Below are 24,955 nucleotides of genomic sequence, written 5' to 3' on the forward strand. Positions count from 1 at the left end.
GAGCCCAAATTTTCTGCTGCTAAGAAGCAAGAATTCTAAGAATCCCATTGCTGGAAAAATAATACCATTTTCAGCAGTGGTGAAATGCAATTATTTTTACTACCGGTTCGGTGGGAGTGGCTTGGTGGGCGTGGTGTGGCTTAGTGTCCGTGGCTTGGTTGGAGTGGCAGGGGAAGGATATTGCAAAATCCCCACTCCCTCCCCACTCTGGGGCCAGCCAGAGGTGGTATTTGCTAGTTCTCCAAACTACTCAAAATTTCCGCTACCAGTTCTCCCGAACCTGCAGGATTTCACCCATGCCTTTCAGGCTGGGCTAACAAGATTTACATTGCTAAGTGAGATGGTCGTTAAGTGAGTTTTACCCCCTTTTACGACCTTTCTTGCCACAGTTGTTACGACAATAATTGCCTTTGTTAAGTTAGTAACATGTTTGTTAAGTGAATCTGGGTTCCCCATTGACTTTGCGTGTAAGGTTCCAAGTAACATTGACTTAACATTGACTTCTGACATTGCGTGTTAGAAGGTCGCAAAAGGGAATCACGTGAGCCCAGGACACTGCAACCGTCGTAAATACGAGTCAGTTGCCAAGGATATAAATTTGGATCACGTGACCCTAAGGATGCGGCAGCGGTCATAAGTGTGAAAACGGTCATAAGTCGCTTTTTTTCAGCCCCGGTGTAACTTTGAATGGTCACTAAATGAACTGTTGTAAGTCGAAGACTACCTCTTGAAGCTGTCCTCCTCTTACAACCATTCGTTTAGTGACCGTTCGAAGTGACAACAGCACTGAAAAAAATGTGACTTCGGGTCATTTTTCACACTTTTTTTTTAAAAATATTTTATTAATTTTATTATATATACATAAAAATATAATGACAGTTCTGTTTGACATCGGATATGCAGTGTTTATACATAATTACATGAAAAAAAAATCTGGTGTCACTTATACTATATATTTCTAATTGGTTTCTGCAGCTTTTTCTCCTTCCTTAATTTTATCATTCATCCATTCGTACCACCTTCCCCACACGGTATAGTAGTATGAATTCTCATCATTATTTATTTCATGGGTTAATTTACTTATCTCCGCGCACTCCAATATTTTCCTAATGATAAGTTCTTCCGGTGGTGGGTCTTTCTCTTTCCAGTATTGTGCGTATGCCAATCTAGCAACTGTAGTTATGTGTATCAGGAGGTGGACCTTTTCCTTTCCATACCCTTTCTTTACTATTCCCAGGAGAAATATTTCTGGTGTCAATTCAATATCTTCTCCAATTATTTCTTGCAACCATCTCCGAATTCTACTCCAGTATCTTTTTGCCTCGGGGCATGTCCACCACATGTGAAAGAAGGTGCCCTAACCATGACCACATTTCCAACAGTTTGGATACATATTGGGGAACATCTTTGCTAATCTAGCAGGTGCTAAATGCCACCTATGGAGCATTTTGTAATGATTTTCCTTATATGTGGCAGCTCTGGTCAATTTATAATTTGTGTTCCACGCCTCTTCCCATTCATTAAAATTTAAACTATGCCCAATATTTCTCTCCCATGCTGTCAGTTGATTTCTGGCTGCGTCCTCGGCTCTCTCTTCGTCTAATAGGTAGTTATATAGCTTGGTCAAAGCTTTTTTTCCTGTTCCCATCAAAATTTTGTCTATTCCATTATATCCTAATTCTAAACCGTATTCATCCTTGTCTCTCTGGTATTTTGATTTTATTTGCAGATAGGTCCACCAATCTAGAATTATACCTTGATCTCTCAATACATCATTTGATTTGATATTTCCTCCTCCGTCCACGATGTCTTTATATCTGCACAATTTCTCCATTCCCCATCTATTGGGGTAAATCAATGCCTCCACCGTGGAGAGCCATTTTGGGACTTTTACATAGTATCTCTGCCTAATTCCCGTCCATGTTTGTATTAGGGAGTCCCTAATTTTATGTCTATGGAAATAAGTTTTCTTTCTCTTCATATTTTCACACTTACGACCGTCGCAATATCCCACTGTCATGTGATCAAAATTCAGACGTTTGGCAATTGGCAAATATTTATGATGGTCGCAGTATCCCAGGTTCACGTGATCCCCTTTTGCGACCTTCTGGGGAAGCCAGATTCACTTAACAACCATGTTACAAACTTAAGAACTGAAGTGACTCACTTAGCAACTGTGGCAAGACAGATCATAAAAGGGGACAAAAATCACTTAACAACTATCTTTCTTATCAACAGGAATTTTGGGCCCAGCCATATTAACCAGTCAAACATTCTTCTCCCTGAAAGGAATATTATTTTTCTTTTTTAAAAATACAGAAAATAAGAACCACTCATCCCATGCTAACCACAAAGAGAAAATGCAATTATCAGAAGCCCATTTATGGGCAGTAAAATTGCTTTTGTGGCATTTAATGAAAACAAAAGGATGAGTGTTTACATTATATTTCAATTTAGGGGCGTTTCTAATACAATTATTTGGGAGATCAATTCCCTTCTCGCTTTTACTCCTCCGTGAAACAATTCTGGCGTTCCCTCCAGAAAAGAGAAAATTACAGTTTGAAGATTTGTTGGAATCTGTCTGCGAGAAATATATGTTTTGCCAGCAAACGCAGCCTGTATGAAAAGGGAATTTCGCCTGTCAAAATATTACCTGAAAGATCATATTCCCTCTTCCACCACCAACCCACACGCTTACTTCCTTTTTCATCATTGTTACAGTAGTGACGGCAGGTTTCATACCGTCAACTGACAAGAAGATCCTTTGCAGATTGAAGAGTAGACTAGAAATAGAATGAAGTTGAGGACGGCCTGGTATTACAGAAAATTAAAAAGAAGTTTTACAAGTTATGCTAAAAAGGAGTTAAAGGTAAAGGTAAAGGTTCCCCTCGCACATATGTGCTAGTCATTCCCGAGGCCATTCTCATTTCCGTTTCAAAGCTGAAGAGCCAGCACTGTCCGAAGACCTCTCCGTGGTCATGTGGCCGGCATGACTCAACACCAAAGGCGCACGGAACGCTGTTACCTTCCCACCAAAGGTGGTTCCTATTTTTCTACTTGCATTTTTAAGTGCTTTCGAACTGCTAGGTTGGCCGAAGCTGAGACAAGTCACGGGAGCTCACCCTGTTACGCGGCACTAGGGATTCGAACCACTGAACTGCCGACCTTTCGATCGACAAGCTCAGTTTCTTAGCCACTAAGACACCACGTCCCTAAAAAGTGGTTAGGGTACCCCAAATTAAAATGGCAGGGCTCGTTTAGCTCTTAGCCAGAGACCTGATGAAAATAACACTAGCAATAGCAATAACACTTAGACTTATATACCACTTCACAGTACTTTACAGCACTCTCTAAGCAGTTTACAGAGTCAGCCTATTTCCCCCAACAATCTGGGTCCTCATTTTATCGACCTCGGAAGGGTGAGTCAACCTTGAGCCGGTCAGGATCGAACTGCTGGCAGTGGGCAGAGTTAGCCTGCAATACTGCATTCTAACCACTGAGTCACCAGGAAGGAGAATGAGAAAGGGAATTAAGAGAGAGAGGAAGGAAGGAAGGAAGGAAGGAAGGAAGGAAGGAAGGAAGGAAGGAAGGAAGGAAGGAAGGAAGGAAGGAAGGAAGGAAAAAGAAAGAAGGAAGGCAATAGCATTTAGACTTATATACCACTTCACAGGGCTTTACAGCCCTCTCTAAGCGGTTTACAGAGTCAGCATGTCGCCCCCAACAATCTGGGTCCTCATTTTACCCACCTCGGAAGGATGGAAGACTGAGTCAACCTTGAGCCAGTCAGGATCGAACTCCTGGCAGTTGGCAGAATTAGCCTGGAATACTGCACTCTAACCACTCTGTCACCAAGAAGAAGAAGGCGAAAGGGAGGGAGGAAGGAGGGAGGGAGGGAGGGAGGGAAGGAAGGAAGGAAGGAAGGAAGGAAGGAAGGAAGGAAGGAAGGAAGGAAGGAAGGAAGGAAGGAAGATCAGTAGCACTTAGACTTATATACCACTTCACAGTGCTTTACATCCCTCTCTAAGCAGTTTACAGAGTCAGCACATTGCCCCCAACAATCTGGGTCCTCATTTCACTGATCCTGGAAGGATGGAAAGATGAGCCAATCTTGAGCCGGTCAGGATCGAACTGCTGACGGTTGGCAGAATTAGCTTGCAATGCTGCATTTTAACCACTGCACCACCAGGGTTAGAGAATTGCTAAAGCATGGGGGGGGGGAGAGAATTGGCCTTCTGAGCTTTTTCTTCTTCTTCACAAAGCATACCAAGAAAACTGAGGTTATATACCGAATTCCCAAATATAGAAAATATAGAAACTAAATATACCAAGAAGACTGGATGTCCCTAATTTGCATTTGACTTAACCTTGTTCCACCTTCTTTTGTGAATGACAGAATTAGCACACAGAAGGAGGAGAGGACAGAGGTATATTTATGTGCATGCAAAGATTTTTTTTTTCTTTTCCATTTGGCTAAATATAGTTTGCCTAATTCAAATGAATGTGTACAATTTGTCTGGTTGCATTTTGGTTTTAATAACTTTCTTGACAGAGAAGATTTATGCCTTAACTCATACCCCCCCAAACCCCCTCACCCCCCATTATCCTCCTTTTGGCTTCTTGAAAGAAAAGCACTTTTCACATGCTCAGCGTTTGATCTTAACCGCAATTAATAAATTGCTCAATGATTGATGGTATAAGCAAGAAAAGGGACAAAAAGTCAGTATTTATAACTGTTAGCTGATCGTTGCTGAATGGTTTAATGAGAGACGTCCAGAGGAAGACAAATCTTATTGGCTGTTTGAATTGATTGATTGATTTTTACAAATAACTCAAGGCAACAAACATATTCAGCACAACGTCCTCCATTTTACCTACAACAAGAAGAACCCTGTGAGGTGAGTTGGGCTTAAAGAGAGTAAGTGGCCCAAAGTCACCCAGCTGGCTTTCACTTCTAAGGCAGGACTAGAACTCACTGTCTCCTGGTGATTGGCCCAAAGTCACCCAATCGCCTTTCATGCCTAAGGCAGGACTAGAACTCACAGTCTCCTGGTGATTGGCCCAAAGTCACCTAGCCAGCTTTCATATCTAAAGCAGAACTAGAACTCACTGTCTTCTGGTGATTGGCCCAAAGTCACCCAATCGGCTTTCATACCTAAGGCAGAACTAGAACTCACTGTCTCCTGGTGATTGGCTCAAAGTCACCCAGCTGGCACTCATAGCTAAGGTAGGACTAGAACTCACCCTCTCCTGGTGATTAGCCCAGTCACCTAGCCAGCTTTCATATCGAAGGCAGAACTAGAACTCACCACCTCCTGGGTCCAAAATCACCCAGCTGGCTTTCATGGATAAAACAGGATTAGAACTCATGTTTTTCCCATTTCTAGCCTAGTGCCTTAACCACTGTTACCTGCAGTTGTTCTTCGCATTAGGGGCATCCAAGGACAGATTTTACATATTTGATAGCCAAGACAAAACAAAGACAAGATCAGCTTCTTTGACAGCAAATCCTCCTAAAGAGTCTGACAATTCTCTGAAAAAGACTCAAGTGTGCTGGGAAAACTCACAGAATTCAAGTTTTAATGAGTGATGTTGTGTCTCACATACGGAACAGAGTTTAATTAGCCAATCGTTAAGAAGGCTGTTTCAAATATTTATGTGGATGGTTGTTTAAAAAGAAAAGAAAGAAAGAAATATCCAGCTGAAGTATCTTTGACAGATCGATAAATCATTAAAAGTTTCAACTGCTACAAAAATGATGATGGCAGTGTCTTTTAAAGAAAATATATTTAAAATGTTATATAGATGGCATATACCACCAGCAAGAATCGCAAAGATGTTCCCTGGAACCTCAGCAGAATGTTGGAAATGTGGGTCAGTCAGGGGTACATTTTACCACCAATGGTGGACATGTCTACAAGCCCAAAACTATTGGAGTAAGATAAAAGTTTGGCTCATGGAGATTATAGGAGTCCGTTTTCAACTGAGACCAGAGGTCTACTTGCTAGGAATAAACCCTGGGGGCATAAGGAAAGCAGACTGGTACCTTTTCATACGGCTAGAACTGCATATGCTCAACTTTGGAAAGGGAAGGAAGTACCATCGGATCAGATGATTATCAACAAAATTTTGTGGTGTGCAGAATGTGATAGATTGTTCTGTCCCTGTCCCACACACGCACCCCCACAGACGGCCCGGAGTTAATAAACCACATGACAAAGTCTTTGAAGATAAAGCTGGCAGCAACCCAGTGGCTAGCTGCCAATTCAGACTTTACTCACACAAAACAAAGATTAGACTGCAAGCATTCCGATAAAGTAGGCAAAGTTTCAGCAATACAAGGATTAGTCCAAATGCAGTCTGACAAGGCAGGCAGAAGTCCAGTAACGCAGAGATCATGGATTATTTCTAGTTTTTGCTCGTCACAAACTGAACCAGCCACCACACTCATATTTATACCCTGTGGAGTGTGGTCCAGTGACTCAGCTAATCTCTGGCACGCCTTCCCCTCTGCTGCACACGCTTCTCCCTGCGCCGCTGCCGAGGATCCAGCCAGCACTTATCTCCTTTGTCGCTGTCCACCTGTGGCTCCGGGGATGTGCTTGGCTCTGGGCCTATCTCTTGGCCTTCGGTGTCCTCCGGAGGCATTGCCAGAGAGGAGGGTCCTGGAGAGGGAGGCCTTGCCAATTCCTCTCCCTCACTCTCAAAGTCTGCATCTGTCGATAGCCCAGGCTCAGGCAATGGAGCCACAACACAGATTAACATATATACTTAAAGATAGACAAGAATCAATTTTCAATCAAAGCTGGGATAAATGGTACCAATAGATAGAAGTAAAAATGTCATGAGGTAGATGTTAGGGAAGCATGTAGCATAGAAATGTAAATAGCAAGCTAAATATAAATAAGGGAATATTAGATATAAGATTAACAAATGCAAGATGCAGTATGATAAACCAAACTGAAGCTGAAGTATGATGATATGTAATGTTATTTAGAAACTGTATATATATGGGGGTTTATTTTATTTATTTATTTATTTATTTATTATATTTCTATTTTTATTTTTATATTATATTTTTATTTTTATTTTTTTTTAATCAACCTCAGTCGTATGTATATGATTGTGTTTCGTTATAGTCTTTATTTTGTTTTATGTTTCTAATTTATAATAAAAAAATTTTTAAAAAGTTTCAACTACAAATTCCTTGTGTATCCAATCACACTTGGCCAATAAAGAATTCTATTCTATTCTATTCTATTCTATTCTATTCTATTCTATTCTATTCTATTCTATTCTATTCTATTCTATTCTATTCTATTCTATTCTAAACGAAAATATATTACTTTCTATCATTATAGTAAGGGACGTGGTGGCTCAATGGCTAAGATGCTGAGCTTGTCAATCGAAAGGTCGACAGTTCAGCGGTTCGAATCCCTGGTGCCGCATAACGGGGTGAGCTCCCGTTCCTTGTCCCAGCTTCGGCCAACCTAGCAGTTTGAAAGCACGTTAAAAAAATGCAAGTAGAAAAATAGGGACCACCTTTGGTGGGAAGGGAACAGCGTTCCATGCGCCTTTGGCGTTGAGTCATGCCGGCCACATGACCATGGAGATGTCTTCGGACAGCGCTGGCTCTTCGGCTTGAAACGGAGAGGAGCACCGCCCCCTAGAGTCGGGAATGACTAGCACATATGTGCAAGGGGAACCTTTGCCTTTACCTTATCATTATAGTGTGTATATTTGTAGATACATGACAGAGATAGAGGTAGAGATAGAAATAGAGACTGATAGATAGATGATAGAGAGAGAGAGAGAGAGAGAGACAGAGAGAAAGTAGATGATAGATAGATAGATAGATAGATAGATAGATAGATAGATAGATAGATAGATAGATAGATAGATAGATACTAAAACTTCCAGTCTCCCGATTTCTGATGCCTTAACCACTGGACCAAACTGGCTCTAATTTTAGTTTTTATTTGCAAAAGGAGACATTTACAGAATTATGTATCTAATTATCTGGAGATCTCCAATCCAATCTCCTCCTCACTTTGGGAAGAGAAGCAGATAGAACTGACAAATAAACTCTTCTTGGGGTAGCACCCAGACTGCTATGTTACATTCTAATTGTGTCCTGCTTGCTAGTTACCATGGTTATGCAAAGAACGAGATGAAAATAAACTACACCGTTGGCCTTGTTCTAGAGAAGGTAACTTTTCAATCCTCCTCAAGACTCCCCTGCAGATCTGCCAAAATAAGTGAAGCTGGCCACTGGTGCAAGAAATTATGGGTCAACATGCGAAGCAGAGGTGGGTTTCAGCGGGTTCTGACCAGTAGCAGAAATTTTGAGTCGTTCAGAGAACTGGTAGTAAAAATTCTGACTGGCCCTGCCCCCATCTATTCTCTGCCTCCCAAGTCCCGGCTGATTGGGAAGAAATGGGGATTTTGCAGTAATCTTCCCCTGGATTGGGGTAGGAATGGAGATTTTACAGTATCCTTCCCCTGCCACGCCCACCAAGCCATGCCATGCCAGTATCACCCATGTCAAGAGCACTTAGACTAGCTTTCCATTAGCATTATCATTAGGGTTCCACCCCAACAGATTTATTTTATTTATTTATCTTTGTTTGTTTGTATCCCGCCTTTATTAATTTTACAAATAACTCAAGGCAGCTAAGTTATACAAGACACCTTCCTATTCCTATTTTCCCCCAAACAACAACACTATGAAGTGGGCTGGGTTGAGAGAAAGGGATTGGCCCAAAGTCACCCAATTGGCTTTCATGCCTAAGGCGGGACTAGAACTCACTGTCTCCTGGTGATTAGCCCAAAATTCCCTAGCTATCTTTCATACCTAAGGATAAGGGACTAAAACTCATTGTCTTCTGGTGATTGGCCCAAAGTCACCCAATTGGCTTTCATGCCTAAGGCGGGACTATAATTCACTGTCTCCTGGTGATTGGGCCAAAGTCACCCAGCCAGTTTTCATATCTTAGGCGGGACTAGAACTCATCAACGAGTGTTTTGCCCCAAATTCTACAGCCATCTTTCATGCCTAATCTGGAGCTAGAACTCACTGTCTCTTGGTAATTGGCTCAAGTCATTCCGCTGATTTTCATGCCTAAGGCGGGACTAGAACTCACTGTCACCCAGCTGTCTTTTATGGCTAATATGGGACTTGACCTTGTGGTCTCCTGCTTTCTAGCCTGATGCTTAATCACTACACAAAACTGACTTCTCATTTAGTTTTCAAAAATAGACTGTCTAAAAATAGACAGATGAGATTGTAAGGTGAAAGAGGCAGGAATAAAATTATAGGGGAAATACTAGAATATATATATATTTTTATATATATATATATTTATATATATATTTATAGAATGAATAATACCGTATTTCCCTGAAAATAAGACCCTGTTTTATATTTTTGAACCCCAAAATAAGCGCTTGGCCTTATTTTTGGGGTGGTTTTATTATTTTGGGGTGCATGGAGCAAGATGGGGCTCCTCTTGCTGTCTTACCTGATTTCCAGCTCTGCATTTAAATATTTTCGGGGAGGGCTTATTTTCGGGGGGGGCTTATTTTAGCACATGCGCTCAGAAGCCTGATTGGGCTTATTATCAGGGGATGTCTTATTTTCGGGGAAACAGGGTAACAGATAGAAAGAGTAGACGTTTACACATGTTAGGCATTTTTTTTATGTATGTTTAAATAATATGAGGATTACTTAAATTTGATAAATGTGATAGAGATTACTAACATGGTTAGCATGAATTGGATTAATATGAATGATACCCAAAAACAACTTTGCCCATACATAATCGACAAATGTTTAGATTGAACAAGAAAGATAGAGATGAAAATAGAGATAAAGAGGAGGAGTTAGGCATTTTTGTTTATGTATGTTTAAACAATATAATGAGGATTACCTAAACTTGATAAATGTGATAGAGATTATTAATATTGTTACTGCAAATTGGATTACGATGAATGATACCCAGAACCAACTTTGTCCACACACAAGATGGATGTATATTTTAAAAAACAGATTAAAAAATGTATTTTAAAAAAATAAGACAGATGTGAAGGGTTATGGTAGACATAGTGATGGGGTTGATGTATATTTGATTTGGCTATGTTTTCCTTTCATTTTTTCCCCCTTCATCCTTTCAGTTCCTTTTATCTTAAAGTATTCTTATTTTTTTCTAACCCCCTTTTGCTGCAATGGCAAACTGCATCTCTACGATTACAAAGAAAAGAGCATAACATTGTAGTCCCCACAGCAATCGAGCTTCGTTCAAAGGAATCTCCGGGCACCTTAGTAAGATTACTTCCCTGGTAATTGAAAATGTCTTGTGTAGAAACATTTGGAGGAGTCACAGTGTCAGAAGCGAAGTGTCAGTGTGAACCTTGGTATTCAGTAATAACAGCAATAGATTTCATTTGAGTATGTCGGCAAACTGTCTACATAGGGAGTGTCCCACGGGTGGGCTCCAGAAATTTTAGCAAGGGGCTCTCTAACCAGTTGCTGGGTTAGCGTGGCCATAGTGAGTGTGGCCTAGTCAGCCTCCTGCACCATGGGGGGGGGGTTTGCCCTCCCCAGGCTCTGGAGGTTTTCCTCGAGCCTCCGGGAGGGCGAAAACAGCCTCCCCAGGTGTTGTGACTCCGACCCCCGAGGCCAATTGATCGGAGGGAGAAGGCTCCGAACATGAAGGAGAGGAGTTGGCCAGGCCTCCCGCTCCAGGACCCTCCCCTCTGGCAATGTCTCAGATGTCTCCCGAAGGAGAAGAGATTGGCCAGGAGCCAGGTCTCTCCTCGCAGTCGGACAGTGACGGAGATAAGTCTTGGCTGGATCCACGCCAGCGTCGGAGAGACCAGGGCACGCAGCAGAAAAGGAGGCGTGCCAGAGATTAAGCTGAGTCACTGGACCACACCCCAGAGGGGATAAAAGGGGGTGAGGTGGCCATTCAAACTCTGTGACGGACAAAACTAAACTACTAGCGAGTCACATTGTATCTTTGGAAACAACGTTATCTGCCTTGGATTTAATACGGACTGGACTTGACAATTCTTGAACTGTGTGTATCTTGTTTGGGTTTATCTGCCGGAGGAACAACCCCTCCCTTTATGAGTAAAGTTCTTGGCAAGCAGCTACTGGGTTGCTGCCAATCCTCTTATCGAAAGAATTTGTTGTCTGCCAGTTTTATTTAACCCCTGGCTGTCTGTTTGTGTGCATGTGTGAGACGGGGACAGAACACCAGGCTCCGGAGGCCCTCTGGAGGACAGAAACCTTCCCAAACTTCCGATAGGCCCATTTTTCATCCTCCCCAAGCCTCCGCATGTGCCCTGCACCTACCTGCATCGAAAACGGGCCATGTGGTGACTCCTGGGAGGGGCGGGGTGGGGTGGGCAGGGCCAGCCAGGAGTGAGATTTGGCGGTTCTCCAAACTGCACAGAATCTTAGCTAGAGATTCTCCCGAAACCCCTGCGAACCCCCAGCAGCCCACTCCTGTGGTCTCCAACCTTGGCAACTTTAAGACTTGTGGACTTCAATTCCCAGAATTCTGGGAAGTCCACAAGTCTTAAAGTAGCCAAGGTTAGACACCCCTGAGGTAAATCATCTTGCATTTAGGGGAAAAAAAATGGGAAAAAAAGAAAGAACTTTAGCTAAGGTTAGATTATATCAAAACAACCAAATCTTCGCTTAATGGTCCCCTCCCCCTTTTTTTTTAGAGGTAGCAAGTGTTCTTAATTAATTACAGATTAACAGAGTTGGAAGGGATCTTGTAGGTCATCTAGTCCAACCCCCACCAAGCAGACCGTACACCACTTTTGACAGTCAATGGGGAAGCCAGATTCACTTAACAACTTATCACTAACTTATCAACTGTAGTGATTCACTTAACAACCCAGGCAAGAAAGGTCATAAAATGGGGCAAAACTCACTTCACAAGTGTCTCGCTTAACAACATCGAGCCGTGATAGTACAGTGGTTTAGTGCACCCTGTTATTAACACAGCTGCCTGCAATTTCTGCTGGTTCGAATCTCTCCAAGGCTCAAGGTTGACTCAGCCTTCCATCCTTTCTAAAGTAGGTGAAATGAGGACCCAGTTTGTGGGGGCAATAAGCTGACTTTGTATAAATATACAAAAGTATGAAGGCTATTGCTTAACGCACTGTAAGCCGCCCTGAGTCTCCGGAGAAGGGCGGCATATAAATATAAATTATAAATATAAATCAAATTTAAAAAAAAACAGACATTTTGGGCTCCATTGTGGTCGTAAATCGAGGATTAGGGGACTGGAGTCTAAAACATACAATGAAACTCAAATACTTTGGCCACCTAATGAGAAGGAAGGACTCCCTGCAGAAGAGCCTAATGCTGGGAAAGATTGAGGGCAAAAGAAGAAGGGGACGGCAGAGAATGAGGTGGCTGGATGGAGTCACTGAAGCAGTCGGCGTGATCTTAAATGAACTTTGGAGGATGGTAGAGGGCAGGGAGGCCTGGAGGAACATTGTCCATGGGGTCGCGATTGGTTGAACAAGACTTCGCAACTAACAACAAGAAGCTGGGACCAAAATGGAAAGGAGAGGAGGAATGGCAAAGCAGCAAAATCCTATTATGGTGCATCCTCTCTATATTTAGAAGCAAGAGAGAGAGAGAGAGAGAGAAAAGGTTTAATAATGTTGATCTGATATGACATTACAAATACCTGAAAATTGTTTCTAGACAGTAAAAGTCATTTTCTGCAACAGCATAAAGCAAGAAGCAGATCTTGCGTGACATGTCTTGTATGGGAAGTTTATTATATAAGTATTTCTGGATCATTCTCCATCTCCTTGAGATGCAAAATGCGTGCAATAATTAACCGGTTAGCTTTTCCTTTTTTTTTTTTTTTTAAGTGTCAAAATATTCTTGGTTCTTGTTGTTCTTTTTTGAAATTCTGCTTTACTAAACGATGTAAATAAAACATTAAGTCAGCGGAATGTAAACGCAGGCGTTCTTTTGCATTGCTTATAGATTTGGAGAACAGCAGGCAACAAAATACATGATCGCATTCATTTTGGACTGGTAGGAGAGCTATGAATAAATATATATTTCCTAGGGATACACAGATGGAGTCAGGGAGAAAATTATAGCTTTCTTTTAAGGGTATCCAACACACCTACTTGAATGGCATGTTATCCATTCATGATGCTAGGCTCAATAAAATTGGACCGATCAATGGGAAAAATGCAACGGAAAATTTTAAACCGATCTTCATGTCCTGGAATACTTTTTGTCTGACATCTACACAAGAAATTAGGTCATGCACATTCTTTCTTAGACCTTTCCAGCAGTGGTGGAATTCAAATTTGTTTACTACCGGTTCTGTGGGCGTGGCTTGGTGGGCATGGCAGGGGAAAGATACTGCAAAATCCCCATTCACTCCCCACTCCTGGGGGAAGGATACTGCAAAATCTCCATTCTCACCCCACTCCAAGGGAAAGATACTGCAAAATCCCCATTCCCTCCCCACTCCTGGGGGAAGGATACTGCAAAATCTCCATTCTCACCCCACTCCAAGGGAAAGATACTGCAAAATCCCCATTCCCTCCCCACTTCTGGGGGAAGGATACTGCAAAATCTCTATTCCCTCCCCACTCCTGGGGGAAGGATACTGCAAAATCTCCATTCCTACCCCACTCCAGGGGAAGGATACTCCAAAATCTCCCTTCCCTCCCCACTCCAGGGGAAAGATATTGCAAAATCCCCATTCCCTCCCCGCTCCTGGGGGGAAGGATACTGCAAAATCTCCATTCCCACCCTACTCCAGGGGAACAATACTGCAAAATCCCCATTCCCACCCCATTCTGGGGCCAGTCTGAGGGGGTATTTTCTGGTTCTTTGAACTACTCAAAATTTCCGCTACAGGTTCTCCAGAACCTGTCAGAACCTGCCAAATTTCACCCCTGGCAAACTTCACCCACAATGAAGACAACAGATTTACTACATAACAGCACCTGTTTGCTGAAGCCACCAAATTAATTTATGACAAAAATGACACCTCAATCCAATATATTCTGCGTCTGATTAAACATCTGTTCAAGATACATCTGGTTTAGATTAAGAAATTCAAGCTATTTCCACACACGTCTTCTTGAATCCATAATATCCATATACCCACTGCTGTTGGTGTGTAAGATTAAACCTCTTGCTAATGGCTCACTTCCTATAATTACATTAGATTCATATTATTGCATTAATAAATCAGAACCAATACAGATAATTAAAACCAGACATTCTAATCCTCTACGGAGTGGAGAGTTGGTCTCTGACAGAAAGCCACTTGAAGAGACTAGAAGCATTTGAAATGTGGATTTACAGGCAGCTGTTATGTATAAATTGGGTTGACAAAATAAGAAATAAGGAGGTGATAAGGTGCCTGGGAAAGCAAAGGGAAATCATCAAAACCATAAAAAAGTGAAAGTTAGAATATTTCGGACATGTGATGCAACACCTGGAAAAATATGGCATACTTTACCTAATCCTCCAAGGAAAGATTGAAGGCAAACGAGGTCCAGGCAGAAGAAGAACATCATGACTTCAAAATCTAAGGGACTGGTTTAGGCAAAACTCAGTGACACTTTTTCATGCAGCTGTTGATAAAAATAGGATTGCCAACATGATCGCCACTGTCCAATGATAGATATGGCACAAGAAGAAGAAGAATTCTAATCCTTCCTTGGATGTGGAGATGACAGTGCCAATGACTTGAACTTAAATGGCAACTTCAAGTTGAGCAGAGTTTGAAGGAAAGCTCATGTAACCAACAGCCTAATCATTTTCAAATGCTGGGATGCATTTAGAATCTTGGACAGCAGCTAAAAGTTGAGTATAATTCAATGCTAACCCATGTAGGCAACAGGCTAATTGTGCTCAAATGCTGATATGCATTCAGGACCTTGGACAGCAATTATGGATTCAAGGATAACCTGTTTAGTCAATGGCCTCATCGTTCTCAAATACTGGCATACGTTGAAGACCTTGGACAGCAGTTACAAGTTGAGTACAGTTTCAAGGGTAACTTGTGTAGCCAACAGGCTAATCATGTTCAAATGCTGGCGAACATTCAGAATCTTGGACAACACCTACAAGTTAGAATTAGAATTAGAATAACAGAGTTGGAAGGGACCTTGGAGGTCTTCTAGTCCAACCTCCTGCTTAGGCAGGAAACCCTACACCATTTCAGATAAATGGTTATCCAATCTCTTCTTAAAAACTTCCAGTGTTGGAGCATTCACAACTTCTGGAGGCACTGATTAATTGTTCTCACTGTCAGGAAATTTCTCCTTAGTTCTAAGTTGCTTCTCTCCTTGATTAGTTTCCACCCATTGCTTCTTGCCCTACCCTCAGGTGCTTTGGAGAATAGCTTGACTCCCCCTTCTTTGTGGCAGCCCCTGAGATATTGGAACACTGCTATCCTGTCACCCTAGTAGAAATACCCAATTCCAGTAACTGTTCTTCATATGTTTTAGCTTCCAGACCCCTAATCATCTTTGTTGCTCTTCTCTGCACTCTTTCTAGAGTCTCAACATCTTTTTTACATCGTGGCAACCAAAACTATGTGCAATATTCCAAGTGTGGCCTTACCAAGACATTATAAAGTGGTATTAACACTTCACATGATCTTGATTCTATCCCTCTGTTTATGCAGCCTTGAACTGTGTTGGCTTTTTTGGCAGCTGCAGCACACAGCTGGCTCATATTTAAATGTTGACTCCACATTCAAGGATAACCCATGTAGCCAACAACCTAATCATTTCCAAATCTTGGGTGCACTTAGACTCTTGGACAGCTGCTACAAGTTGAGTACAATTCAAGGATGACCCATGTAGCCAACAGGCTAATCATGCTCAAATGCTGATATTCATTCAGGACCTTGGACAGCAGCTGTGTGTTGAGTACATTCAAGGATGACCCATGTAGTCAACCATCATTTTCAAATAGTGGGATGCGTCCAGAACCTTGGACAGCAGCCAAATTTATTTATTTAGGAGAAATCGGGTTCCCCTTGCTAAATTACAGTGGAGAACTCAAGATCTCAATGCAGACATGGCAAAACCAAATGTGATGGATGCTACTCCGCATGTCTCTCTTACTCACTTCTGGGCTGCTAATGGAGAAAGGCAGCTTCCACCCACTGATTTCTAAAGCAAGATTATTAATATTTATCCAGCTTCAGCCTAGGCAGAACTAATCAAGAGTATCAATATTCAGACAAGCCTGCTCCAAAGAGATGGAAGGGCACAATTCAATAGTAAACAGTCCATGTCAATAGTCCATTCAATATTAAAGGCTGTCCAACCTCAACTGGTCACAGAAGGTTGTCACATACATTAGTTTGCCAAGATCAGGAATACAATAAATCCAACTAGCAAATTTTCAGACGTTCCCGCAAGCCTGAATGTTAAAGAATTTGGAGGCAAATTTATCAAGAGTTCAGAAATTTTAGGCTACTTATAAACTAGACAAGAAAACAACTATTCCTATGAAAGCCAACAAGGATTAAAATTCTAGACTAAAGGGGATCAGATCTAAAACTTCTGGTTATCAAGTTTTGTTGGAGGAAGATTAAATCTTAAGAACAACAAAATATCAAGCTCAATCCATGAATGTTTCTTTGACAGAAATAGCTTACCAATGGTCTTTTTTCAGGGTATTTTGTTTTTCAGAATTTTCAGTGTCCGGTGATTTCTCCCATGCAAAGAATAACCAGAGCCAATCCTGCTTAGCTTCTGTTGCACAACAATATGCTCACTGCATTTCTGAATTACATACTGGTAAGCTTACTAAGAACCGTTCTTGAACACAAGAACGATTCTCCTTGCCAAAAAGAAATGCTTTACTCATGCTATAGCATCCAAAATGAACTTGATTATCATGCTTCCACTAGTCTGTTGTGACCTAGGCTCACTTAGTCATTACCAGACACAGTTAGTCTTAAACAACCCTATTTTATTATAACAGCTGGGAATTACTTCATTCCCAGTTTAATCCAAATTAATTTCCAAAACAAGTCCTTCAGAAAAAGTCCTTCGGCTTATCACAAATCTTTATCTTCTCTGGCACCCTGCCAATGGCTTTTCTTGGCAAAGCCCCACAAAGTTCAGAAACAAGAGATGCTGACTGGAAAATAGATTTAGCAACGTTGCTTTCCTACAAAGAGCCCAAGAGCCTTTGCTGCTCTTTTAAGCCTTATGGGAGGGGCCAATCATCTCCTGGCCTTACTCCTGAGTCGTCCTTTTTGCTTTAGCTGCTCTTGCCTTCTGGCAGCTCTTCCCATGTGTGCACTAGGAACAGGCTCCTCCTGTTCCTCTGTCTCTCTGCTATTTGCCTCTGGAGGCTCTGGAGTCCACACATCACTCCCAGATGGCCCTGGCCCCATCTCTGCCTCTGACGCAGAGCCCTTCCCCAGACTCCAGGACTGGCCCATGGTCCTCCCCAGCCTCCTCACTTCGCTGCTAGCTCCGCGGGCTGCTGGTGGGCCACAACATAGTCAGACTTACAACTCTATTGTGTAATCACAACAGATGTGGAATTAATTCTCCCAGTTGGAAAAACACAGATGTCCGTATTGATTTGCCGTTCCGATTTGGCTGTCACATGCAAGCAAGCAGAGTTATTCATGGATTTGAATAACTCCTTCCCTTGACCCCTCCTTTCAGTCTAGCTGGCAGTCTCCCTACATCAGGTGTTAAATGCAAAACTGCTTCTTACCACTTTTTCTCTTCCTTACCAATTCTATGCATTTGTTTTCTTCTTCCAAATGCTTTTCGGCACAGCAGGGTTATTGTACCATAGCCCCAGAATTACAAGTGCCTTACCTCCAAAACTCTTCAGCTTTCTGCTGTTTTGTTGTTTTTTTTCCCCTCCAGATCATAGCTCAAAGAAACGAGTTACGTTCTTCAGAAATGTACAAGGCAACTCAAGATTACACATACCACGAGGAGAAAAAAGCATTTGACATGAAAGAGCTGCCCTCGAATAACATGGGGCACTCAGCGTTCTCGTCATGCTTTTCCAGAGAGGTGGAGAATTTCTGAGTTCAAAAACATTCTCACCAGCAAATTAGCTTTTTGTGCAGCAGGAGAAAAAGCAGCACGGATAGAAAGCAGGTCTAATGCCAATTTTCAATTCGCCAGCAACGTGTAATCCTCGAGGATCAAAAAAGCAAGTTTACAAGCAGCTTTTGCAAAATTTCAATGCCACCCCAAAGATAGGGTCATAAAAATATTCCAATCAAAGAAACAGGAAACAGCAATACAATACAGAATTCTTGCTTTAAGATTCAGAGGTTTACCGTATTTTTCAGAGTATAAGACGTTCCGGACTATAAAACGCACCTACCTTTTTTGGTGAGGAAAACAAGAAAAAGAAATCTGCCTCTGCCTCAGCAATTTTGCCTCGTTGCAGCAAACAGCCTGCTTTACTTCCATTTTCGTTTTCAGCATAGCTTGATTAGCACAAGAAAAAAAAAATCTGCTCCCAGCAATTTACCTCCTTGCAGCAAGCAGCAGAGGCCAGTGCAAAACAGCTGAGAGCACAACAGCTGAGAGTCGGGAGGCCGATCCAATCAACTTGTGCTCATTAGGCTGTGCTGAAGCTGAAACGAGCTGTTTCTTCTTGCTGCAAGTAGGTAAACTGCTGGGAGGCAGAGGCCAAAGGGTGGAGGCCAGTGGGTGGGCAGGGCTGCATTTGGTATATAAGACGCACCTAAATGTTCACCCCCTTTTTTGGGGGGGAAAGGTGCATCTTATACGCCGAAAAATACGATATTTCATGAGCAATTTGCAATGAGGTCCAGAGACAATAGCTAGGTCCAGCAAGGAATAGCTATGGCCAGTGGCTCTGAACTCATCCCAAGACCTTCTTTTTATACTTTTCTGCACGCATTTCACAACTTATTTCCTTGTTCTGTCTGACTGACAAGACAGTCTCCACATATACCTGCATACATCTCAAAACCTCTATCCATCGGCTACGTTCAGTTCCTTATTTCTCACAGTTTCAACGTTCTGATTCCAAATATATTTCAAAACGACGTACTGTATTTTTCAGATTATAAAATGCACCGGAGTATAAGCCGCATCTTAGTTTTTGGGGAGGAAAATAAGAAAAAAGCTGATTGGTGGGTAGATCGGCCTCCTGGAATACCCCCATCAGCTGTTCCCAGAGGTGAATTTTAGCAACAGGTTCCTTGGTTGTGAGCTCTGTGCCTTGATTTTTTTCCCTATTTTTTCAGCCTCTGAAACTTCTGAAACTCTGTTTCAGAAAAAACTTTTTTTCCTGCCTCTGAAAGCCTCCAAAACAGCTTCAGAAAAACACCTCTGAAGCTCTGTTTGGGGGCTTCTTTTCTGAAGCTTCGTTTCTGATGCTTTTTTCAGCCTCTGAAACCTCCGTTTGAGAAGTTGGGTGGATTTTCACCTTCTTTTTTGGGGGGAAAGGTGCATCTTATACTCCAAAAAATACAGTACTTTGCAGAAATCACCTTTCACAGCAACAGCTCAGCAGGATGACCAATAGTTCTGAGACACTTTGAAATCTTTCTGTCCAAAACTTCGATTCATGTAGCTTTTTTAGGGCCTGCTATCCTTCTGAGAGCTATGGACTCTGGTAGCCTAATAGGCTATTTGCCCGTTTCTCACAATAACTACCGTGTTTCCCCGAAAATAAGACCCTATCTTATTTTTTTATTTTATTTTTTTTGAACCTTATTGCCATGCGCTCAAAAGCCTGATGGGGCTTATTATCAGGGGATGTTTTATTTTGGGGGAAACAGGGCAGAGGTGGGTTTCAGCATATTCTGACCAGTTTTGGAGAACCGACAGCGGAAAGTTTGAGTAGTTCGGAGAATCGGTAGTAAAAATTCTGACTGGCCCCGCCCCCATCTATTCTCTGCCTCCCAAGTCCCAGCTGATTGAGAGGAAATGGGGATTTTGCAGTATCCTTCCCCTGCCACACCCACCAAGCCACGCCCACAGAACCGGTAGTAAAAAAAAATTTGAAACCCATCACTGACATAGGGTAGGAATGCCATCTTGTACAGTGGGCATTCATTGGGTAGCTATTCCCTGGGCAGGTTATTTATCGGAGGAAAGAACCTTTGTGGAAGAAGGAAAAAAAAAAACGTGCTTCTCGATTTCAATTTTTTTTCTGCAAGATTTAAATTAAAAACTTCTCTTTCACACCCACACCACTGGAAAATATAAAGCACCCACAATTCCATGAAAGTTCCTTGATGGTTTTTGTTTTACAGAAGTGACATTGTTTTCCAACAAAGTAAAGAACAAAAGCCCAACTAATCTCTGGATCATATAAGGCGCAGGCTGCCAGGAAACACAAGATTGTTTAGACATTTAAGTAATTGTACTTCCAAAGCCACTAATTACTGCTGAATTCCGGGGGCGATGCGCAAAGCAATTAGAACCACCTTATAAAGAAAACAAGGCAGCATAAAAGGCGAAAAGAAGGGGGGGAAAAAAGAAAGAAAGAAATCTAATTTAAAAGGGAAGATTCACTTCAAACGGCTGACAGTGCGAATGACACTTCCGCAGTGTCCCATTTGCGGGTTCGCGCCATTGTGGTTCCAGAAGCAGCTCTTCTTCCTCCTCCTCCTCCTCTTCCTCTTTCAGGGCTGCTGAAATGAAATGAACTTTTGCAAAACTTTCATGGAGCAGATCTCTCTCCCTTCTTTCTCATCCGGCAGGTTGGCTGATAGTGCCGTAACAATGTGGAGTAGCAGGGGAGGGTGGGGGGAAAAAACGGACCAGAGGGCCACCCAGGACCGGAGGAACTTAATCAGAATAAGATAACTTTTATTGTCATTTTTTACGGTGAGCACGCTGGCCCATGTTAAAAATTCTGTGGCCTGCTTTCAAAAGAAAGTATGTATCTTCCCATATACATAACACACATCTACACATGCTACACACACACTATTAAAAAGGAAATTCTTTTGCCTGCTCTCCAAAAAAAGTCTTCCCATACACATACATAACACCCATATACACATGCTACATATATACACACACACATGCATACATACATACATGCATGCATACATACACATACATACATACATATATATATGGTTTTTTTCTCTCGAAGCACCTGGTCTACCCCAATATGGGACGGAGCATCCTGCTTCCCTTTCGCCTTTCAGCTCCAATCCAGGAGCCCTCAGGCAGTCGCTTTCACGACAAACTATTTTGTTTCAAATTTATATTTTGCTGATAAAGAAATAAAGGGAGACTAGTATAGATCTATTTCAAGCTATTGTCAGCACTCCAAACTACATTCATTCCAGTGCTGACATAAGAAGGAGAAGAGGGGGGCAGCTGGCAAGAGGACGCTTGACTTTTCACCTACTTATTTTCCCTGAAGATAATATCCCCTAGGAGATGAGATGGGATGGGGGACATTCCTGGGAGCTGAAGTAGTAGATATGGGGAGAGTGATTTGGAAGATAGCCAATGAGACGCAGAGAATTGGGGAACGGAAAGGGAAGGTTTGGGGTCAGGAAGTCAGTGTTGGCTACGATATGATCGGGGACAAATTGTCGTGCTTAATAAATGAAAGATTTCATCAAAGACTATTTGTTTGGAAATGCAATTTATTTTGAGACGACACTGAAACCTGACAGCTATTTAGCTCTCATCAGCTAGCTATACCCAAGTTCGAATCCGAGTAAGGTTAGAGCTAGGTGACGAGAGCTAAATAGCTTGCAATAGATCTATACTAGTCTCCCTTTACTTTTTTATCAGCAAAATATAAATTTGATACATACATATATACATACATACATATATATACACATACATATGTGTGTGTGTATGTATGTATGTATGTATACACACACATGTGTGTGTGTGTGTGTATGTATGTATGTATGTGTGTGTGTATATATATATATATATACACACACACACATATAGGTTGTAAATTAGGTTGTAATGTAAGTTACATATCAGTAAGCCAGGTTGTGGCTTACTGATGAAAGCTAACGAGCTGGAAATAGATCTATATAAGTCTCTCACCTGGCAGCTGGAACTTGCTGGCTGCCAGAAAAGAAAAAAGCCCAGAATCGAGTGGATGTGATTCTACTGAGCTAGGGCTGCAGAAAAACCTTGGTTACGTAGGAAAAACCTGGCTAGAGAAAAAACATATAGATAGATAGATAGATAGATAGATAGATAGATAGATAGATAGATAGATAGATAGATAGAAAGATAGAAAGATAGATAGATAGATAGATATTACAAACTATTCTAAAAATACGAGTTCCAGGTATATTAGTAAAAGAAGAAGCAGACATACTGCGAACTCCGGAACTTTTAAGATTTTAAAATTTAAAAAAAATTAAAATTTTATTTTACTAAGCTTTCGTCAACCATCTGCTGACATCGTCAGAGTATTAAACTACCATTACAGAGATCTCTGCCTTTATATGCCATTAATCAATTTAGCCCTTGCGCATGGAATAGGCCTTTCCCGCCGTCTCCCACGTCTCCTGACCAAACACGGAGCAACTCGGCAGGGCTGTCTCAAACTGCAACAGATAGGATCAATGAGAAACAAACCTGGCTGACCACGAGGTCAGAGATAAGGCAACAAATGGGAGTAACTGACAGGCTAACATCACCCCCCACTGATAAGCAAGCTAGGAGGGAGGAAATAGTAGGAATCAAGCCTCCATCATCCAGCATGACGACAGCAAAAACAACACAGCTGATTTACAAGTGGGAGACGGCTGGAAAGGCGTATTACACACGCAAGGGCTAAATTGATTAATGGCATATAAAGGCAGAGATCTCTGTAATGGTAGTTTAATACGCTGACGATGTCAGCAGATGGCTGACGAAAGCTTAGTAAAATAACATTTTAATTCTTTTAAAATTTTAAAATCTTAAAGTTCTGGAGTTTGCAATATATATATATATATATATATATATATATATACATATATATGTGTGTGTGTGTGTGTGTGTGTGTGTTTCTTTTTCTTTCTTTTTCGTAGGCTATTATGTGCATATTCTTTCTAGCCAGGTTTTACCTACGTAAGCTAAGATGTTATACAACCCTGGTTCTGTGAATGAGATTTCACAGAACCAGGGCTGTATAACATCTTAGTTTACATAGGTAAAACCTGGCTAGAAAGAATATACGTGTGTGTGTGTGTGTGTGTGTGTGTGTGTGTGTGTATGTGTTTGTATGTATATGTATATGTTTATTTTTTCCCCAAACGCCATCACTCTGGTAAACAAATAGTTCCCTCAACACTATCAAACTATTCACTAAGTCTACATTACTATGAGTCTTCTCATCGTTCCTATCACCCATCTCCTCCCACTTATGACTGTATGACCAGCTTTGTTGCTTGTATCCTTACGATTTACACTGATTGTTTCCTAGTATGATTCGATTGCTTATTTGTACCCTGTGACTATCATTAACTGTTGTACCTTATGATTCTTGACGAATGTATCATGTCTTTTTACGTACACTGAGAGCTTATGCACCAAAGACAAATTCCTTGTGTGTCCAATCACACTTGGCCAATAAAGAATTCTATTCTATATATGTATATATGTGTGTGTGTGTGTGTGTATATATATATATATATATATATCACTGTTCATTTTGAATACGTAGTGAAAAGAGGAAACTTGAGAGTTCCCAAGGTTGATGTTCCATGGAACAAACCTGTGTCTGAATCTAGATGTTCTGCTTCGGACACCACAGAGCCTCCTCCCAGTAGGTAACAAGGAAAACAGGTTGTGAAGAGGATGGGTAGCATCCCAGACCCCCCTCAACTCATTTGTGATCTTGTTCGTGAGGGGGGAGCGGACCTGGCAGGTGTTACGGAGACCTGGCTGGGCCAGGAGGGGGGGTTTCCCCTCGTTGAAATGTGCCCACCAGGTTTCCATGCATTCCATCGGCTGAGGTCACAAGGCGGGGCGGGGGGGTAGCGGTTATCATTAAAGAAGGTCTGAGACCGAGGGAGGCCACTGTTCCTCAGACGGCCGGCTGTGAGTCCCTCCTTGTGAAGTGGGGTCATGGGGTTCAGATGGGTTTGCTGATCACGTACCTGGCTCCCTGCCACGTGGCAGCAGCCCTGCCCGAGCTACTCAACGTTATCGCCGCGGTGGCGGTTTACACCCCCAGGCTTATGGTCATAGGGGATTTCAACCTGCCGTCCGTGGGTGAGACGTCGGAGGTGGCTTGGGAGTTCATGGCTTCCATGGCAGCTATGGACCTGACCCAGCTAATTCATGGCCCTACCCACACGGAGGGAAACCCGCTGGACCTGGTTTTTGTCTCTGGACAGTGGTTGAGTGATCTTGAGATATAGTTATATAGTTAGGGGATATAGTTACCGAGTCCTTGTCATGGTCGGATCACTCTCTCCTTCGCCTTGACCTTTGAACTGCTGCACCCACCGCAGGGAGGCGGAGCCGGTAAGATGGTCCCGCCCCAGGCGCCTGATGGAACCTGATAGGCTCCAGATGGAGCTTGGGCCACTCCCTGAGGCTCTGGAGACGCCTCGACTAGTGACCTGGGGATTTTGCAGTATCCTTCCCCCGCCACGCCTACCAAGTCACACCACGCCCACCAAGCCACTCCCACAGAACCGGTAGTAGAAAAAATTTAATTTCACCATTACTTTGGGGCAACCATGACCTGGATGACTGAGAATCTCCCATAGACACCTACCATTGGATCTGCTCCTTTGCTAAATCGGTGGCTTAAACTAGAAAACGTTTGAAACCTGAGCTTAAAACATAACCAATTTCGTTGTGTATAAGATGTACAATGACAATAAAGGCAGAAAAACTGCAGAACTAGAACTGCAGAAAAAAAACATGGCTGCCAACCTGCCTTCCATTGAGGACCTGTATACTGCACGAGTCAAAA

At 42.2% G+C, this 24,955-nt stretch overlaps 1 protein-coding gene across 1 annotated transcript in view; it reads right to left on the bottom strand.

Moving 5' to 3' along the window:
• Nucleotides 1–24,955, bottom strand: part of NPFFR2 (neuropeptide FF receptor 2) — a 35,700-nt gene that overhangs the window by 7,165 nt on the left and 3,580 nt on the right. The window lies entirely within an intron of this gene.

The sequence above is a fragment of the Pantherophis guttatus genome, chromosome 8, assembly GCF_059756535.1.
Source record: "Pantherophis guttatus breed Tessera chromosome 8, ASM5975653v1, whole genome shotgun sequence".
In the NCBI taxonomy this organism is placed as follows: domain Eukaryota; kingdom Metazoa; phylum Chordata; class Lepidosauria; order Squamata; family Colubridae; genus Pantherophis; species Pantherophis guttatus.